Source organism: Hypomesus nipponensis, chromosome 21, assembly GCF_054491055.1.
Source record: "Hypomesus nipponensis isolate SF chromosome 21, ASM5449105v1, whole genome shotgun sequence".
In the NCBI taxonomy this organism is placed as follows: domain Eukaryota; kingdom Metazoa; phylum Chordata; class Actinopteri; order Osmeriformes; family Osmeridae; genus Hypomesus; species Hypomesus nipponensis.
The window spans coordinates 7113317-7134606 of record NC_140381.1 but is presented as its reverse complement, the minus strand read 5'-3'; positions in this window follow the sequence as shown (position 1 = coordinate 7134606).

The following is a 21290-nucleotide window of genomic DNA, read 5'->3' as shown; positions in this document are numbered from 1 at the left end:
CCATGATTTTCATTTGCACTCCATTACCAGATACCCCCACAAGGGAAGCCATGTCAGGTGACCTTTGGAAATGGTCCTAAAGCCCACAATGCATGCAGAGGGAGATGCCCATACTAGCCATTACCAGCCGGAAATTCTGCTTGATTGGGGAGACGACTCGATACATGTAATGAGGCTAATCGCAGCAACAGTGATGGGTGTCACGTGTTCGGTGTGCAACAGGCTCCAGCTGGATGCACTTCCAAAGCAAGGGAATTGTTGCAATACGTTGTTGTGGGATTGACGGCTTGAAAAACGAACACCCTCTGACTCATCTCCCAATCTGTGACGCTTTGTTTTAGCGTTGACCTTGTCTTCGCACGGTGTCGGCCGCTGGAAAAAATACCCCCCCCAAAAACGAATCACAGAAAGGCACATCTGTGTGTACCTTTCACCGTCAACGTCCGTTTCTTTCAGCATGTCGTCAAATGTGATGCATTGCCTCCGACAGTTTTGGACAGGCTCTCCTCTGTCAAAGTCGGGCCGTAGGAAAGAGTCTGATCCCGTCTACATTTCCCCCGGGAGGAGCATGCCTCACCGAGTGTGGCTGTCACCGCTCCGTCGACGCCAGAGTGAACTCACCAAGAGCCTCCTGGGACAAGGTACCGTACCCCACACCCCCCCTCCTAGTCTCTCCTCTCCTTCCCAGGACTCCTCTGTATCTGGCAGCGCCTCTCGTCAACGAGGAACATCGTGTCTTATCGGAATAAACTAGGCACGAATAAATTCATCTTTCGGGTTGCGCTAATATTCCCCGCTGTGGAATTTTTCTAGGATTATACACAGAATATTCGGAATTTGTGCAGGCAGGACGATCGCTAAGGACGTTCTGCCATGACCCAGGGTATTTGCAACCCATACGTGTCCATGTCAAGTCTTGTAAATTGCAGGAATATTCTTCTCCTAGAATATTAGTACTGTAATTGAAAGATTTGTATTTCTAGTATGACCATCCTCATGTCACTGTGCTCTTAGGTCGTCCAAGACCCAGAGTTTTGCAACATGCAGTAAGCATCATCACCGCCCTGAAAACTATGTTGGCCTGCCCAGAACCCCCTCAATGACACAGGGACATCATTGTTAGTTCACCCCTCATGATCCAAAGACTTTGGCTTGTTTTCTCTCTAGAACGTGACACGGAGCACAGAGCGAGCCTTGAATCACTAACGAGACCTAATATTCCCTCATCTTCATTTCCATTCTTGCTGGGCTCTCCTGTGAGTGTGTGCTGTTCAGAAACCACTTGTCATGCTGTTGCATGTTTCTTCTCCTCACTAATTGCCCTTCGGCTCCTTGTCTTTTGTGGTTCAGGGGGTCCTCACAAAAGGCTGGTTCCTGGGGCCCTTCTCAGTGTAGGTGGAGCCCTTCAGAACTCACAGGCTCTTCAGAGTGACACGTTCATTCCCTTCAGGTCGCATGGGAGTGCTGATTTACACAGCGATGGGCTCAAACACGACACAAATGCACAATGGCAATGGCCAATCAATCGGAAATCAATCAATCGAAGCCGTCGGCCTTTGAATGTTCCTCCACAACTAAACAGCGCTTTCTGAAACCTCCCGCCACTTTGATGATCGTATATTTGAAAGGTGGTAGCGCTTTTGTAACCCTGACCTTTTGAATACCAAGTTTGTCCATAATACCCCAATTGTCATTGTCACCCTAAACCGACACTGAATCCATCTTCTGTTTTCGGGAGCCAACGGGGAGAACGTCAAATCAGGACAAGCTCAGGGCTCGTCGGTGTTTTGTCAGACCGAGGTCAGGCCCGATCCTCATCTATCGGCAACTGGCATCAGTTGGAGAGTCCTAATGGAAAGTGACCGTGGCTCCCGAGGCCTGTGCTATACAGGGGAATACGGAACCTATTAATAGCGGAGCTGTGTCGATGGCCAAGCCAAGGCTCTCTCAGGCACTCCACTGCCAGCCTCTAGTCAGAGCCTCCTCGTGTGTCGTCCCCCCTCCACCCCCCCACCACCACCACCCCCCCCCATCCCCACACACACCTCCAAGTCTTCCCATCTATCTGTGTCGGATGGCCTGGGAGGAACACGGGCGCTTCCCCCCCATCTCGACGACGGCCCCCCCCCGAGATGACAACGTTGATATCCGACAGAGACAGACAAATATAAACACACTTGGCCTATTTGCCTCACTTTTGTTCATTGTACTGTCAGAAGAGATGCTGGCTGACGCGTTTTGACGTTTTTGGCCATTCTGCTGTACGGGAGGTGTGATGGAATAGAGAATATTCGCATAGATGAGCTGCCACTGGCTTCTTGCTGAGACTTGACGTCGCGTAATACAGTAGCACAAGTGCCTGTTTGAGGGATTTTGTGTATCATAGTCATTTAGCATCAGGCTGCAGCAGACACACTGCAGTGTGAGGATTAGTGGTGCCCCACTTGTGCACCACTAACATAGCTGCTGGCTGAAACAAAGATGAATAGAAATCAATGGAATGGATTAGATACAGTCATGAACTCTTACTTCATCCACAACGAGCCTGTCCATCTCTTTGGTCACACATCCGTCCATCTGACTAGAAATATTCCTAGCATGGAGAATCTATCCTCTGTGGCCTTACTGTTACTTGGGCACCTTCCAAATGTTCCTACGATATCCAACATGGCTTCCTGGCCTGAATGTGGATAAGGGCGTGCTGGAGGGTGAACATGTCAACAAGGCTAAATGTTTTGGCCATCTGCATTGCGGCGGCGATCCACAGGTTAATCTCACATCTCACATCAGGAAATACAGCGAGATTATGGCTTTATGGGTCGTCCCTTCCTCGGGGGAAGCTGCATCACACGCACTATTGGCTAGGAAAACAAATACATCCTTCCCTGTCTGTTGCGAGAATTCCGACTGGTATCGGTCTTAATCCACATTATGGCACACTAATCACGGCCAGTCACGGATGTGCGGAGCAGAGACAGTCTGGTTCACCACCGTTCCCTGTTCCCTGCTGTATTTAACGTTGCAATTATCTGTGATTCATGGCTATTTTTATTTGGTGCCACGCAAACAGCTTTGCACATTGCCTTGTCTCTGTCATTTCTTGTGCGTGTGTGTCTAATTCACCCCTCACCTCCCTTCCTGTCACACACATACTTCTTATTTAGAGACATCTGACGCTTAAACCGAGCCCTTGTGCCTCCTGTCCCGTGTGTGTGTGTGTGTGTGTGTGTGTGGAGGGTTTATGAGCCGAGCTGTCTGCCTTCCTCGCGGCTCAGTTCGTTCTCCTTTTTCCTCTTCTCCTTGGTCTGCGATTCGGCGCCTGAAGAGACCAACGCCACCGGGTCTTGATGTGTGATGCGCCCAGACTGTCTCCCCCTTTTTCTTTTTTCCGTCCTACCACAGATAAGGGTTTGTGTCCCGAAGGCGTCCTCAACCCCCCCCCCCCCACCCCACCCCGTGTCTCTCCCTGCTCTACTTTCCGCTCGTCAAAACAGACACGGCCACCGCTCCGCAGCCCAGCCCTCTGTGCTCCCTTCCCCGGGAAACGTCTTTGACGTGGGATAAAGACAGACTTGTTGCCTGATCCCAGTGTTTGACTTGCACATGGCCGTGGTCTCGTCAGAGAGTAGCTGATGGTAATTGACGGCGGGTGATGCAGGGAGACATTTTTGTCTCCTCCTCCACCCAGACAGGTGAGAACACAAGCAACGGCCCTCACAGTGTCGGGTCTTAATGAGCTGCCTTCTCCTGCTGGGGGACAGGTTGAGAGACGAGTTTGTGTGTGCGTGTGTCTGTGTGTGTGTGTCTTTGTGTGTGTGTCTGTGTGAACATGTTATCATGTGTTAGAGTCGGAATATGTATGCATATCAAAGACAGAGAGAGAGAGATTGTGTGTGTGTGTGTGTGTGTGTGTGAACATGTTATCATGTGTTAGTGTCAGAATATGTATGCATGTCAAAGACAGAGAGAGATTGTGTGTGTGTATCTGTGTTAGATAGAAAAGTGTGTGAGACTTCCAAGCCCCCCCCCCCCACCCACCCCCATACCGTGACAACATGTGCTCCGCCTCAGCGGGTTACAGAAAGCTCTGTCTCTGAGGCACAATCAACAAACAGCAGCTCTCCGCTCTGCAAACACCCCACAGCTCTGCCCCGACCATCCAGGGGAAACAACATAATGAGATGTCAGACATCCTTTGAGCGTTGATATACTTTAATAGCAGCCATGGATGAATGTGACTCGCTGGCACTTATGTAAATGTGGGTGAATTCGGTAAGACTTGATAAGAATAATAATCTCCCTAAAACATTCAGCTGTTAAACTAGACTGGGTCTATGGGTGAATGAGATTGAGGGAAGAAGATTTTATAATATCCTGCTAATTCGGTTTGGTGATTAGCCATGACCTTTTCACGAAAGCTGTAACCACGGCTGCGAAATATTTCTACATGGCTTAAATCACAAAGACAACTAAGGTATGTTCCAGCTCAGAAAGACTGGAGCGTTATCAAGTAATAAGATGCCCAAGTTCTGACTGGGAAGCTTCTGTGCAACATTATCTTTCTTGTCTCATCTGAATGCCACAATATTTTCATGGTGGGCTCAAAGAAAGAAAAACAAACAAGGCAAACTACAGACCTGACAGCTGAACCCAGTGACTCACACTTGTTGGAGGGAATTCAAATGTGGAAGGATTAATGTATCCTGTTTGCAATCGATTTGCGTCTGGAACGGAGCCAAGCCGAGATATTTACAGACGTGAGACGAGCAGAGTGCAAGCTCTGTGGGACGTGAGCTCACAACACACACACACACACCACTGACAGGAGGTTGGTGTGTGTGTGTAGGGGTGTTTGGCGTCTGCGTGTGTGTGTATGTCTGTTGTCCTACTGTTTGGAGTTTTGGGTCTAAACGTGTGACTCAGCAGCGGTCAGATGCCCTTTCGTTTCTAATCAACCTCAGCAAAGACAGGCAGAAAGAGATCAGCCACGCCTCATCTTGTTGAACCTGTCACATCGCTCCGCCGCCGGGGGATATGTGACAAGGTGGCGTGTGCGCACAACCGAAAAGAAAAACAAAACAAGAACCAAGCCGGAACGTTCCGGAAGGAGCGAGATTCCAGTCTCGGCGCCTCCTCAATCCTCTGACCAGGCACAGGTGCAGCACGTCGTCATAGCCTCTCTCTCAGTCACGCAGCCAGGATGACCAACTGTAGTCTGCTGTTGTTGTTGTTGTTGTTGTTGATGCAATCCTTCAGGAACTGATGAATAAGCTGTTAAGATCCCTGATTTGGGAGCTGAACCGGTTCGGTCTATTATGCTTGTAGGCAGTGACAGCATTAACAGCCATCTAGTAAGGTCCCCCCACCTCCCCCTCATTCATGCCAAGAGGGCAAGAAGGACAGACAGGACATAGAATATACACCCTGTCAACAATGAAAATATCAGAAGACAGAAATTGATGGGTAGTTTTTAGCTTGACTCACTTTTTCCCAGCCATGTATATATGTATGGGACTATGGTTTGTGACCAGAACCAAAAAAAATGCTTGAACATTTAAGCACCCTCAGAATCCCACATTGATACTATCATCAGAGCCTGTTGTAGGTATGTGTGTGCGTGTGGCTGTGTGTAAAATGAGGGTGTTAATCTCTGTGTAGGTGCCATTTAGCAATTTGGCCTAGATATCTGCCCTACATATTGTTCCGCCCACTAAATAACCCCATTTGACTTTCTCACGTTAACCCCGTCAAATGCATAAACATGTCCAAATTTGAATCGCTTCACCTCAACCGCCGATATGATGCTTCTTCTAACCTGCTATCATTAAGGTGTCAGAATCTGTGCACTAGGTTAATGATGCAAATGATTTCAGGTCCCCGTGGAGATGAAAGTATGACTGTGCACACTTGTAGCCTTTGCAGGACTTGACCTAGAAAAACACATGGAGGTGTCACCCAGCCCTTATCGAGTTCAGGCCGTTCAGAAGAATAATTTCAGGGTTTATTTTCCCATTAAGGAGGCTTTTCAGCTGAGTCATCGCTCTAGTCTGCTTATCATGCTAATGCGCTCGGTATCGCCAAGTTGGACGGTTGCCTTTTCACTGTGTCCATTTTATTGGTTTTGTTTATCATTCACACTGCTGTTTTCAGGGTGTGGACCAAACTCGTGACCCAGGTACATTTACATTACATTTAGTCATTTAGTAGACGCTCTTATCCAGAGCAACTTACAGTAAGTACAGGGACATTCCCCCGAGGCAAGTAGGGTGAAGTGCCTTGCCCAAGGACACAACATCATTGTGCACGGCAGAGAATCGATCTGGCAGCCTTCTGATTACTAGCCCGACTCCCTCACCGCTCAGCCATCTGATACCCAGGTACAAGGAAGTGACGCACGCGATGGTCGGCCGCGGGCAAAGGCCCAGTTGCCCAGGCGCCTGGCTGTGAGGAAAGGAAGCCCGAGCGGCCGAGAATGTCACCTATTTTCAGCTGCAAGATTTGACCTGTGGTTCAAAGGGGTTGACCTGTGGTGTTGCAGATTGTCCCTCGGTGTTCCGCGTGCGGAACAATCGACGGAAGTCACATGTACGGCTGGAAAAAAAGCTTTGAATCACGGAGCATGCCGGAACGTCCTTCTCACTGCTTGGACCGCACGGCAGCAGAAGGCAGGGGGGTGGCAAGGGAGAATGCGTCATGCTCGTTCGCACCCACCGCCGCCGCCCTCGCCAGCTCGCCAGCATCGTCTCCATTGTCTCCCCCTCCCCCCCCACCCCCCCCCCCCCCGATCACTCTCTCCCTCACCGCCGTCCATCTCGGCGATACCTCGACTGGCACCTTCACCGTCGTCGCCTCGACCTTCTTTTGTCTTCCTCTCCCTCCTCCTGCTCCACCTCTCCAGGGGGAGACGGGGGCCAGGGACGGGCCCTCCTCCAGACCTGGGGGTGCTTGTCCTTCTGCTCCAGCCACAATGGCCCTCTTCTCCGGATGGCCGTGGGAGGTGGAGAGACGGATGGATAGAGAGATGAACAGACGGCGAGAGAATTAAGGTTGCGAGTGGGACGGAGAAAGGGAAAGGAGGGAGAGAGGGAGAGGGAGAGGGAGAGGGAGAGGGAGAGGGAGAGGGAGAGGGGGAAGCAACACAATTGAGAGAGAGAGAGAGTTCACATCCACAGCAGGGGCCTGTCCTCCTCTGTTCCACGGCCCTGAGGATGTGACTCTCATGGCAGCTGGGGTGACAATCTTCTCTTCCAGGGCAAGTGTGTCTGGTCGTGCTCGTGCTTGTTTATTTGTCACGTCAGAAACAGAGCGAAGACTTCCACGACAATGGGATCCAAGTGCTGTGCTGCAGTCGCTCATTGCAACTAGCATTACCACGAGAAACAACAGTGACAGATGTGTCTTGAAGTTAAAGTCATTCTCACTGCAGGGAAATAGACTTTGGGCAAGGTGCTCAACAACAGACCTGGGCAAGACCTGCTAAATTTCAACTTTGACAATAAACTGCCGATAAAGGATTGTTTTTCTGAAATACTGTGCTTCTTGTCTTCCCTTCTTGAATGCTTTTCTTGACTGACTTGGAGCTACAGTACACCTTTGAAGACAGACGTTTACTTTCTACTCTGTGCAACACCAAGTAAAACAAACATGATCCAGGCCACAGCTCTCCTTCGCCCTGACTGAACAATAGAGCCAAACACACATGTACCTTCAGTATTTACACGTTCAATAGGCCTTTATCCAGCCTGAGCCGTTCTGTCTGGTTGACTTTTTAAAGAATGGTCAACCTTTGACTTGTGATGCTCGAGAGTCAGCCGAGGACATGCTGTTGAATAGAGTAACTCAGGCTGAAGCCTTTTGAATGTGTCTATTTTCTGATTGACTAGAGACTGGGGACTTGTATAGTACAGTTTGTGGCTCAGGTGTGGACTGTGCTAGGTCGAGTATGTTCTCAGAATATGTCGTGCATTAATCAGAAGTTGTTTAGGGTGAGATTGCAGATCAAACATTCACAAATAGGAAAACGGAGTTCTTCTTTCATTTTCCAATGTCCTTTATAAATAATTCTGTAGTGCAGAATGTACAGAATGTACCTCTTGTCTTCATTGGAGTCATCTGTTATGTGTGTGTGGACTGAAAGTGTGTGTGTGTGTGCAATCATTAGCTCTGTCGAGATCAACATTTCTTTGAAAAGTCGGTGTCTCAAGGCTGAGTCTCATCTTTCATCTTCATTTCACTTCGTTTTCTTCTTTCTCGGATAATTCCCCCCCCCACTTCACTTACACGGGCTACCGCTTATCCTTAGCGCCGTGCTTCCTGACTCATTACTGTCGCAGAGAAAAAGAAATGCATGAACAAAATGACAGCAGTCAGAACACGGTGTCCGAGGCAATAACCGTGAACAGCCCTCCCACAGCCACAACCTGCAACTGCACCCCTCCCACCCCACCTCACACCTACCAATAAGGAGACTCAATACTACGGCTCCATCCAATCGGAACCCAAGCTTGTGGTCTAGTGACCGAGTTTAAGGGGGCCGGTGTTGTAAACCAGAGCCCCATGGTCGCTAATGACTCTCGGTGGGCACCGAAGTGAGAAAGGTAAACACGATTACCCAAGTACACCTTGTATCTCTGTCATTTGCCACCCACCCTGCTTTTTCCAGAGAACCAGAAGGCCATGTCCGAGTTAATTGGCATCGTTCTGTTGTTGGACACAATGGGGGTAGAGGAAATTCTTGGTGAAGGTGAGCAATAGATCCACATGAAGCCATGTCAATGGATCATTTTAACCACCACTCAGTTGGTTGCGATGCTAGTGTAGGTGCTCATGTGCATCTCTGACACCCCTACACGAGCTATGGAAGAAAACCAAGTGTGGGCTTTCGTAGAAGGTACACTGAGCCTTCGAATAGAAGATGTTTTTGCTTGGTCCAGACACACAAACAAATCTACTAATGATTCTGTGAGAATACCCCTCAGCTACACACAGTAAGTTTGAGGTTTTGAGCTTCAAAGTTGAATTGGAAAATGTATCCCACCACCTTTTGAGGTGAGAACTTTGTTAGCCGCAATTTCTCCATGGAGTTTTCGACTCCAAAGGGGATGTGCTCCGTCTCTAGAAGGTGCTCAGGTGTCTGTCACAACTGGGTCACCACAGGAGACATATATAAAACATGTCACAGTTCCCCTCTGCCCTTTCACTCCACAGCTCAGACGATGTTTTTCTCACCAACTCTCATCCATAGGTCTTCATCCCAAGAGCACTGTTTCACCATTTCAAAAGAAAACCGCGGCACTGTTTGTTCCCGGACAACAGCCCAGCCCAATATGTTATCCTACGTCGAGGTGAGCAAAGCCCGTGTAAGGCTTCCCACTGTTCCTTGTGACTGGAGCTGACAGGAAGGTGGGCAGAAGCTGGGTGCAGACTCCGGGAGCCCACGTGCCGACCGGTCCCACTGGGATAGGACCGCTCTCCATCCAACTCACTCCTACACCCTCACACACACATCTGCCCCAGAACATGGCAAAAGATGACTCAGGGGCAAGCCTTTTGATGCGTTAAATGTGGGTGGTGTGCGGGTCCTTGTTTCGTGTCACTTTCGCCTCGGCCACACGGCGGTGCGTGCGTGGATGCACCAACCGGACCATTTGCTGCGTCGCCTATTAGACGAAACTCGATTCGCAGTTGTTTTTCTTCAGTTTTTTTACGTGTGAGGTAAGCGGAACGTCGCGTTCCACGGCCTCGCCTTCCCCGGGGTTCTGTTGCCGTAATGACCCACGTGTGGCCCGCTGTCCTACTAAAACACCGAGAAATCACCGGAGGCCATTCCATCATTAATTTCAAGGAAGCCACGTGTGGCTAAAATCCCGTAGTCTAAAGAGACTGCTCATTATTTTTGACTAAGAATAGCCTGTCTGCAAATATTCCATCATGGAGATTTGAGGACGGGAGATAGAAGATGTCGGGTTGGGGCAAGTTATTAGCGACTCGCACATCCTCAGGGCCAATGGCCATGCCAGACTTACCATTTACATACAGCCTCTAAGAGCAGCAGAAATAAGTATTCATCTTTTAATTTAGAGAGTCAACATGTACTGGAGCTTCGGTGTCGTTGAATGGTCTTCACACCTTCTTCCAAGTTGTATCTTTTTCAGAGACGCACAGACGTGACGCATCTAGACGTTACCTTATTTTGACATGTCTGAAGGAGAAGGTCAAGTGTTGTTGAAAACCCTGGGAAACCCGTTGGTGTCAGAAAATATTGTGCTGTTACGTGTGTGTGTGTGTGTTACTGTGCTCATGCGTAGGTGGCACCGCGAAGAGGAGGGGCAAAAGGGAGCAGAGTGGTGCAGACATGATTCTATCTTACCAAGACAGGAGCGCCAAAACCCAACCCGTGTTTCATAACATATGCTAATGCTGATGCTAAAGAGCTAGTTTCCGACTAATTGCGCCTCGCTGCTTTGCACTCTGACATCTGCTTTTTATAATCTCAAGCCTTCGGCTCCGGGAAGTGATTTATTTTATGGATGGAAAACCAGGGCCTGTTTGGGAGGGGAAATGACTTCTTCTTAGATATCCAGCACTTCTGTTAAATCTTCCAACTTCTTTGAATTCAGCATCCTGCAGGGATGCACCTCCACAGTTGTCTGCACATCTGTTGAAGAATGACTGTACACACAGACACGGTGTGCATATGCTGTGAAAGTATGCAAGCAGAGCTATACAAGCCACAGGACGTGTATAGAACAGGTATAGATATATCTACTGATTCATCTACTCTGCAGTTGGCAAGAAATGACCTCACGTGTCCGAGAGCACCAGGCGTTGCATCCACCAATGAGGACATCCAATTTGAATGGCGAAGCTGCACAACGAGGGTACTAAACAGCCCCTCGCACACTGAGCTTCACAAACAGATTAAAGATCCATACTGATACTTCTTCAAACCTCCCTGCAGGGCAGGCGGTCAGTGAGTGCGTGTGTCCGCGCCCAGGGCCGAGAGTTTACCGACTCCGTGCCGAGAGCCTGATCGACCGCCTCTCCCATCTCTCCAGAAAGCCCAGAGCTATCACACGAACCAGGAAGACCCCCCCGACCCTGGTCTCCAACTCGACGGACGGCACCCCCCCCTCTCCGTCCTCCTCATGCCTTCCCCCGGTCTCCGAAAGCTGCTGTCGTCCTCTCATTTCTCCTCCCCGGATTGCCCCCTGTCCTTCCTCTCCTCCTTTCCTCCCTCCTCCCGTTCCCTCTCAGCCTGGTCCTGCTTTGCCTTCTTTCCTTCGTTCCTCTCTACCTCCTTACCTCTCTTTTCATCCCTCCTTCTCATCCCCTCCCTCCCCAATTACCCCAGCCAGAGTCATTAGGCCCGTCTGTGTCTCTGATCAAACTCGTGTGGGTCCCTCTCCATCTTGCGGTTAAAAGCCTCAGTGTCTCGCAACACCTGCCAGCAGTTGAATTAGCCAACTGTTTGCTATATTCCCTCCTCCACTCTCCGCCTCCTGTTTTCCAGGTTATTACCATCCACTTTGGTTCTCCGTTCGGCACTCTCCGAATTACGACATCTCTCTCTCTCTCCGTTTCTCTGTCTCTTTTTTCCCTCTCGAGGCGGTCTCTCTCAGCTCTCTCCGTTAATCAGAGGAAAAACCTGTGCCTTTTCCACGTGCGGTGGATGTGGAAATCACCCTCACTGGGGGTTTTCACGTGGAGAGAAGACTGATGGAGAACACCAGTTTGATACTAAAGCAATTGATTCCAAACCCACTGTTTCTCCTTAGAGACCCAGGGCCCCATCCCTTCTTTATGGTAAATGGAAGCAATCACAACCCCTTGACAACACACAGGACACACACGGTATCCACTCTCCTGGGGTGAAAGGATTCACTGGGCCTTGGGAGCACCTTCTCTGAAATTGCCTTGCTCTCACGAGCATCCATCTGGAAATGGAGTTCTTTGTTGGAAATGGAGGTCAGATTTGAAGAGGGACAGAGTCCTCTAATCCTAATGCGTGGTGGGGCTTCTTCTCATTCAGCCAGAGAGCGAACTCTACTGGGGTCGATCACGTCACCGAGGTAGCAGACAAGGTTACCACCCAGGACTGGAGTAGGGCCGGGGCCAGGACTGAAAGAGAGCAGGGCAGGGGTCAGGACTGGAGGAGAGCAGGGGTCAGGACTGGAGGAGAGCAGGGGTCAGGACTGGAGGAGAGCAGGGGTCAGGACTGGAGGAGAGCAGGGGTCAGGACTGGAGGAGAGCAGGGGTCAGGACTGGAGGAGAGCAGGGGTCAGGACTGGAGGAGAGCAGGGGTCAGGACTGGAGGAGAGCAGGGGTCAGGACTGGAGGAGAGCAGGGGTCAGGACTGGAGGAGAGCAGGGGTCAGGACTGGAGGAGAGCAGGGGTCAGGACTGGAGGAGAGCAGGGGTCAGGACTGGAGGAGAGCAGGGGTCAGGACTGGAGGAGAGCAGGGGTCAGGACTGGAGGAGAGCAGGGGTCAGGACTGGAGGAGAGCAGGGGTCAGGACTGGAGGAGAGCAGGGGTCAGGACTGGAGGAGAGCAGGGGTCAGGACTGGAGGAGAGCAGGGGTCAGGACTGGAGGAGAGCAGGGGTCAGGACTGGAGGAGAGCAGGGGTCAGGACTGGAGGAGAGCAGGGGTCAGGACTGGAGGAGAGCAGGGGTCAGGACTGGAGCATAGAGAACTGTGGCTGAACTTTGTGGCTGAACGACCCGCTCCACCTGAGGAAAAACAGAGAGGGCTTTCAGGTTTAAGTTGAGATCTACTGGATATTTCATGTTGCTTTATGTGTGACGGGAGTGACATGGAGTTGGGAATGATGTGTATTTTATAAATATGCATGTGCATATGCAAATGTATGAAATAAAGGTACATTTGCTGGGAACAGAGTATAGTGTCTATCATTTTGAGAGATGTCATCAATAGTTTTTCTACTGTCTAAGATTCTACAGAGATGTCCTTGAAATGAACAAACTTTTTTTCGCGATGATGTCTAATGATGTACTATTCACAAGGATTGAAGCATTTGGATCAGCCTCCCCCTTTCCTTTTGAATTCCATGGGCCTCTGTGCACACAATACCCGACTCGGCATCAGCCAACTGTTTTGTATGCACATCGCACATCAGAAGCCATTTATCCACCCTCAAAGCACCCAGCAATCATCCTCAGGATCTGAAAGTCAGAATTACCGTATCTTATCTTGCCTTGCATTAGTGTGAAAGGCAAGATCTAAATCTCTTGTCTGCACACCGCCCCGTCTCTCCTCCTGTCTCCCCTCTCTATTCGCCTCCGTTCCTCTTTCACATGATCTATTGTTGCCCGAGTTTTTCCTCCCATCCTTCTCTTTTGCCCTTCAACCTGTCATTTTAATTTTCCCTACAGTTACTTCTCTCCATTTCGCCTTTTGATTCTCCTTGTCTAATCCATCCATCTCTCTCTCTCTCTCTCTCAGTCAGTATTACTCCTTCTCTCTCTTCCTCTCGTGTCGATTCAGATAAGGAGCTCCACTGGGCGCCGGTGAGTTTCCATGGTGTCTCAGCAGGACTTTAACAAAAACCCGCTGCTTCATCCATTTACAGTCACACAAAATAGGAAAAACATTTCACATATCCAGTACCCAGAATTCTTGGATTTTGAAATGGCGAGAAACAGAGCTGAGCTCACCCAACAGGGGGCAGCTTGAAATATTGAAAAGGAACATGGAAGACAGAGAAGGGCTCAAAGATTAGCATTAGAACTGGAGGATGGAAGTACAAAACTGTATCAGGAAATGGAAATGTGTTGTCAAAAAACCTGCATCCCAAAAATGAAATGAATCGTGGAAAGTATGGTCTATCTATTGAGACTTCTCTACATGATGCATCAACAGGATTCTGGTCTGCCGGCTGATACTTGAAGCACAGGAGATGGATGGATGCATGAGAGAGAAGGAAAGATGTGGAAGAGAGAAATAAGTGGAAATGGGTGCATCTATGGTTAAGTCTATTTTTCAGCTCTGTGCAGTTGCCATAGTGAAGAAGGTCATTAGGACTTGCATGTGCTTACAGTACAGTAACTGTCCTATGCGACTGGCAGGAGGCAGACGCCACTGTGTCAATGGACAGAGTTACCTGTATTCAAAGACATTGATCCTGAGAGAGAGAGAGAGAGAGAGAGAGAGAGAGAGAGAGAGAGAGAGAGAGAGAGAGAGAGAGAGAGAGACGCACTTTCACAGCGACCTAATGACACAGGTTGAAGCATGATGCGATGGCCGTAGGTCCAATCATTTCCAGTGTAGGTGATGCCTGTCACCACGGAGATCAAACCTGTGTTGGACTTGTGCACACATTGAACCTGAAGTGAGAAATGACTTGAAACTTGAAATAAAAAGAGAAAGAGAGGGAGTATTGGACACACACACACACACACGCACACAGACACACTGGGAGAGCTGAATTCTGGGGACAAATGCAGGTTTCTGTAGAATGGGACCGATTTGATGAATGGCACGCACAGCAAAGGGGGTCACTGGCAGAGAACGCATTTCAGTCCTGATGCTCCCTATTACCATACAACCCACATTTCTCTTCCAGGTCGGAAAAGAACAATTTGAAAACAAAAGGACACACAGCCAGAAGGACAGAGAACTCATGATTGGATCTCTTCAAACGCCCTCCAGCGTTTTCCGGCACATAACAGTTGACCCTCGATTTCAATAGATAAAGCCGAGGCAATTTTGTCAGAGCGCCTGGTGAAATAATGATCGAGGGTAGCCCCTCTTTAGGAGTGCAGGCTCACAGTCACAGCTCACTGCCTCTCAAGTGTAATGGAAGATTGTTATTGTTGTTGTTGGGCTGATGAGCTTAAATGTGTATTGATTTTGAATTGGTCGTAGGTGATTCAGCTCCAACTTCAGGGAATGGCCTTTTCCAGCCCCCAACAATCAAGCTGACATAGTCTGCAAATCTCAACCCGGTCTCGCTAAATTGGTGGGTTGATAGGATTGTGCCTCGGCCCTTGGTTCTGTATGGTGGCTGGCTAAATTACAGATTCAACTGCACCTCCCAAGATGCAATAGTGTCCTCGTGCTTCACCGTGTGGATGTGGTTCACCGTTGACTACGGCCAGCTCTCTGTGTTCCGTGTAAAACGGTAAAGAAGACATCCATCATGGTTCAATGGAGGTTGTGTGAGAAGGGAGAGAGGAATTGTTCTTTAATGCCGCCCTGCCCCCCCAGCACTCCCCCCCCCCCCCCCCCCCACACACACACACACTCGTTCACCTCTCCGGGCAGTCGCTATGGAGACGTGCGCCAGCCGGCTTAATGGGTGAGTGTGTTGGCAAAGGGGACACACACAGCCCATCTGGTCACAGTGTCTCACCGGCCCGGTCTGGTGGCCCTATGTGCCAGCCTGGAGCACAAACCTTTTGAGCATGCCAACTGGAGGTAAGAAAGAAAGAGGGAGGGAGAAGAATAGGGAAAAGGAGAAAGTCGGAGAAGAGCAAAAGGAAAGAGAGAGGGAGGGAGGGAGGGAGGGAGACTGTGTCAACAGTAGGGTTTCAGTCGACTCCGGTTCTGAGACTGGTGCTAACTGGAAACACGGAATTAGTGTTGTCACACGTTGCAAAGTTCCCTCCTACACCTCGTTAAAGGAGGTTGAGTCTAGCACGCATACTATACAGTTCTGTGTATTTAGTGACCTGTGGTCTGTTTAGTATTGTGTAAACAAAACCATGCAAGGCATCATTAACACAACTGGGTTTCAATACTAGGACAGAAAAGAATACGAGGCTTCATTTTTCAACAATTTTCAACAATTTTCAACAATTTTCAACAATTTTCAACAATTTTCAACAATTTTCAACCATTTTCTCAGCTTTGGCTGCCCACAGAGAAGCAGTTACTTAGCAGGCATAGAGACGAGCTGGAGCTCAGTAATTGACGTCGTCTCCAGGCTCCATTCAGCACAAACTACACAAACAATACATCCTGATAGCGTATCTATATCCCATTGAGGTACTTAGGTACAAGAGGGTTCTTCCAAAGACACAGAAAGCGAACGCGTGCTCCGAGCGGACATCTCCGAGTGCGTCATTGCCGCGCCCTCCCCTCGTGCCGCGAGACCGGCCGTCTGTCATCCGTCGAGGGGTCCCACAATGGCCTCTGTCCGCCGCCGTCTCTCTGCGCCTGGCCCCCACCTGTGCCCACCTGGCCCCACTGCCACGCGAGAGAGGCAGGGGCCCTGTCACGGTGACGACCTTCCACACAGACGCCCCCCCCCCCCCCCTCCAACCTTTAGAGCTGCGTGAGATGGGAGAGTACACGTGTTGTGTTCCATCTTGTTAGATTCCCTTCGTGTTGTTTTTGTGTGTGCGCCGGAAAGCCATCTGAAAAATGAACATCTCGGTCAAGACCGACGACCTCTTGAACTGTCAAATGTTAACAAACTTAAAATATCCCACTCAGCTTTCTACAAGTAGCAAGTTATTGCAAAATGCAACATTCATATATTAAGATTCCCCTCCATCCCTAGGCTCCACTTAATCCCTATAAAAAAACTCTTAAGGGTTCCAGTGAAAGGAGCAGTACTGATTGATTTTGCCTCAAAGCTTTGAAAAAAGAGATATGCCAACCCAGAATCCCTTTCTCCTCTCCTGGCCTTAGCCTTAGCTATCTTCCTGTTGCCCAACTCCATGGCCAGAATTTCCCAAAGGCATTCGAAGGCTCTATTTGAACTAATCACTCAAAGCTTTATTGACTTTGCCCTTTTGCAACATTTGCCTGTACATTGAACAAGGAGGACATTGTGCTCCAAAGAGAACATGACCTGTGTGTCTATTTTCTTATCGGTCCCTTTCCACTCTGGTGCCGGAGAAATGAAATGTGAAATTCATATGACGGTCTCCAGTCACAGGTCTGTCAATCACCTCTATTCCACCACCAGCAGCCCTATTCCCCCAGCATGGGATAGCAATATGAAGTGCAGCGGGCAGGGCTTAGTCCTGTACGATGACGTCGTACAGTTAACTGTGTCCTACATAGGCAACACATGCCAGCAGTACAGCGAGAGGTTAGAAGTGGTCCAAGGTCAAAACACTGCAAATGTTCCTCTTTACACACTGAGTCTTTTAAATGCATGTGGTCGGCACCGTTCGAAACCCATTATGTGTGCAGACCCACGAGCTAGCACTAGATACTTATCTAATATATACTGATTCACCCTCTTTCTCCTGCGTGCACAATCTATGCTGTGCTTCCTCCCATCTCCACCCTCCTCAGCAACCAACAGGCTCGAGCATGCAGTAGTTTGACACACTGATACTAACAGATGCAATGATTTAAAACCAGGAGCACAGTAACTGGCTAACAGCCCTAACAATCATACACACGTGTGCTCTCATTGTCCAGCAGTTACTCATGTCGTTTCATGACTCGTGTGTTTGTTTTAATTCGATTGTCAAAGCATATTATTCCATGCTTGGGTAAATATTATCCCCAGAACCTTGTTATGGTTTATTCTTCTATATAACTCGCACATTTACAAATTCAGTTACCTATTGTTTGCTTGTATTAAAAACAGAAAGGTCATGTTGTCTTGTGACGTTTGACTTCCTGTGTGAAGGAACAACAGAATCAGCTCTTTGACAGACAACCCCCTCGTGAATCAATATTTAGCCTCATCTCTAGATAACCAGTTGCACTGTGGGAATATTGGCTGATATTTTGTTCTAGTCGTCCTTCTGGCCCGTGTCTTTTTCCCTGGCCATACACACAGCATGGGTTTTGTCCGTGTTTGTGATGGTGTGGGAGGACTTTTCGAGTTTGTGTTTCCTTCCGCCAGTCAACAACGGTGTTGCGTTGGGCAGAGGTGCGAGATTGGGGAATTCATTTGTGTGGCCTTCGTGTCAAATGTGTCACAAGCCTCTATCATTATCTCATGACTTCTCTGTTTACCTGTCCAGAACAATTCACTTTTGCCAAGTTAGAAGAGGAGGTCTGAAGTTGGAATTGTGCAGTAACTTAGAAATTACTTTGGGAAATACCATGATGTCTTCAGATAAAATATTTCAAAACAATGTAGGAACTCGTATGTGAAAAAGAACTGTAACTATTCACACTTGAGTAACAACTTCGCAGGTTGTATCCACAGAAGGTGCCATGCAGCGAGAATGTTCCTGTTCGTTAAAGAACAGCGGTTGTATTTTCTTAGAGATGCGGCCATTTTGAAACCGAAGCGTCCCTCTAGTATTCTCACCATCTTTTTGAACAAGACAGAGCCCAAGATGGCCTGAAAAAAGGTCTGAATGTGTGTGCATAACCCTTCAAAACTCCTCCTCCTTCGCCCCCCAGTGAGCTATCTTTCTCCATTTCAGGGTCCCCACTTCTCCAGAGACCCTGCCCCCCCCTTTCCTTCCCTCCCTTTTCCCGGAGCCTTCGATGAGGAGGAAGTGGTCCGGAGCAAGGGGTGTCTGCTGAAAGGTGTGAGGGATCTCCCTGTTAATGAGCACCATCTGGCTCGCACTCCCTGTTGAAGCAGATTGCCCCCGAGTCGGCGCTGATCAAGCGACGCCTGCGCTTCTGCGGGTATCGACCCGTGGTCTTCCTGGTCGTTAAAGCAACGGCGAGTCTCTCTGAATGGAAGGTTCCGGGGGTCGGGTTTAACGGCAGATTGTGCTTCTGCAGGACATCTCAATCAGTTTTTTTTTTTATCGTTCTCTGAAATATTATCCACTGATGAAAGTGGCAAGAGGCATAAAGCTACAATGAAATGGCAGTCAGAAACAGTCTTATAGTATTGCCTATCACATGAGCTTGTCAGAAGTCAGTTTCTAAAAGATGCTTAAGATACTGGATAGTCGTTGTATTGTATTGATTCAGAGAGGGGATCAATACATCCTACAGTTTATAGTCTGGGTTTCCGCCTTGCACAATCCATAATTTTTTATTCTGCTCTCTGGGGATGGATGTAGCATTGATGTAATGTAAAATAGATAGACTTGGTAAATTCCTACGTAATAGATTCAGTGAACTGATCAACTTCACACGGGTCAAAATGGCTCGCTGTATTGAATTATTAGGTGAAATAGGTTGTGGCCTTCCAAAAACACATTGTCATAGCAGGCTGTAGATACATTTTTCAATTCAGAGTCTTGAATCCTTAAAAAAAAAAGGCAGTTTGGATTGGTAAAACACAGATGATTGTGATCCATGAGTGGGTCTACAGTACAAACAGCTGTCCGAGAAAGCTGATGCAAGCCATTCCACATTTGAAGGAGTTTCTGCCTTGTAGATTAGCACTCATTCTGGAACCTTCCACACTGGCACTTACCCTACATGATGGCATGAGTCCTTGGTAGAGTCTGGGCAGGCTGTGGTGTGGACTTGTTAGTCACTCGCTGCGGATGAGAACCGACTGTGAGATCTCATCCAAATGATATCCTGTATCTTCTTCTACAATTTATGAACCCACGTATATTGTGTATTTTAGATTATCATTTTTTAATGTTATGTGCCAACTGTGCTTTGAGCTACATATGTCGGTGTTATCAGACACGTTATGTTCTTGTAGTCCATCGTCTTATCAGAGCATGACCGGCCTGGGTTTAGTCTCCCATGGCAACTAAAACCAAAGGACCATGTGAACGCAGTCCTAAAAGCTCACAACCATAGAAATTGAATTCTATGGCACATGCAGGCGTGAGCACGCACGCACGCACACACACACATGCAGACACGCGCTGTCAAACAGGTGGCGGTGTGAACAGTCATGGCAACTGGCTTTGACAAACAGCTGGAGCCAATCAAGAGAGAGGGAAGGAGAACGGTTGGAACGGCCGGGTGGGAAACAACAAGCCGTGCCCCCCCTTGTTAGAAGGACCAGACGTGTCCAGGCAGGACATTGGGTGCTATAACGAGCAGAGTTGCGGTGAAGGTCGTGGACAGTTTGTGCAGCTGGAGGTTGCAAGCCGTGACCTTTGACCTCTCCTCCTGAACACCTGTTTCTCTGTCTGAACTACTGTCACGGAGGAACAGGGGACGGGTTGTCCAGGAATAGTTTTGCAGACACAAATGAGGACACGTTTTTGTCAAAATACAATACTTATGGTCAAAGTGCAGTTTGTGTGAGTAACCAGACTTGGTATAGTGCTGTACTATTACCATTTTTTATGCTTCCTGTATCAGATGCATGGGGAGAACAAATGTTCAACACATCAGAATCAGAAGGGATTTTATTTGCCATGAATGTTTGCACAAACAAGGAATTTACTTTGGCAGGAAGGTGCATACATTAAACATATAGGAATCTTGAAACTTAAATATGTGGACTCACTATACAAAAGGAGCAAAGTCTAGCTAATACTAAAGGGATTTAGAATAAAACATAAAATATAAGTAGCCATAATTACAATCTAACCTAAAAATACAGATACTGGAGAGCTGAGAAAACAGCTTGTGTTTCGATGGAGATGGCCTGTTGAGCAAAGTCATGAGGAAAACATGTTGTTACTGGTTACATCCAGAGCCCACATCTTGGCTGACGGTGGCCCCACTGGACCAAATGTTTCTCATCCTCTCCTTTTTCTTGTGAGAAAGATGACATAGCCAGCAACATCATATTTAACACCGTCGAACACCTATCCCCTTGTTTCGTATTTCATTTAGCAATGACCTGTGACCCAACCGTCCTATTTCTGACGCAGCAGGCACCAACATTGTGCAGCAAAACGTTCCTCTCTTTCTTCTCGATGCTATCCCTGTGCTGCAAGGTATACTGTTAGGTGTCACGACTGACAATAGAAAACCATTTCAGAGCAGCCTCGAGCACGACTCCGTACAACACTGTGTTGGGCACGTATCGATTCCCGCTCCCTGCATTATGTAAGTCCGGCTTCAGAGACTGAACATAATGTACACACACCGCTCTGTGATTCGCGCGGGGCGTGGTGTGGCGTGTTTAGATAAGTGCAGCGTCCACGGGAGTACGACTGGAGACGGTGCTGCTGGTGCTGCATGCAGGTTAATGTGGGAATGTTCTGGAGTAGATCGGTATTTCATCTGTACCCCAATGTGTGTTAGTATTCCGATGTGTTAAGTGTACAAGAACTGAAAGCCGCAACCAACAGAACATGTTAAGACAGTGATTCTATTTGGCTCTGTGTTTACCGGTAAGACAGGTGTATTATTAGTGTTTTGCAGAGAACACATCTCCACAGTTCTTTCCCCCTAGCCTCCCCCCCCCCGCCCCCCAAAGAAAACTTCCCCACCCACTGCTGCAGTACAATGTTTACCAAATAGTTAG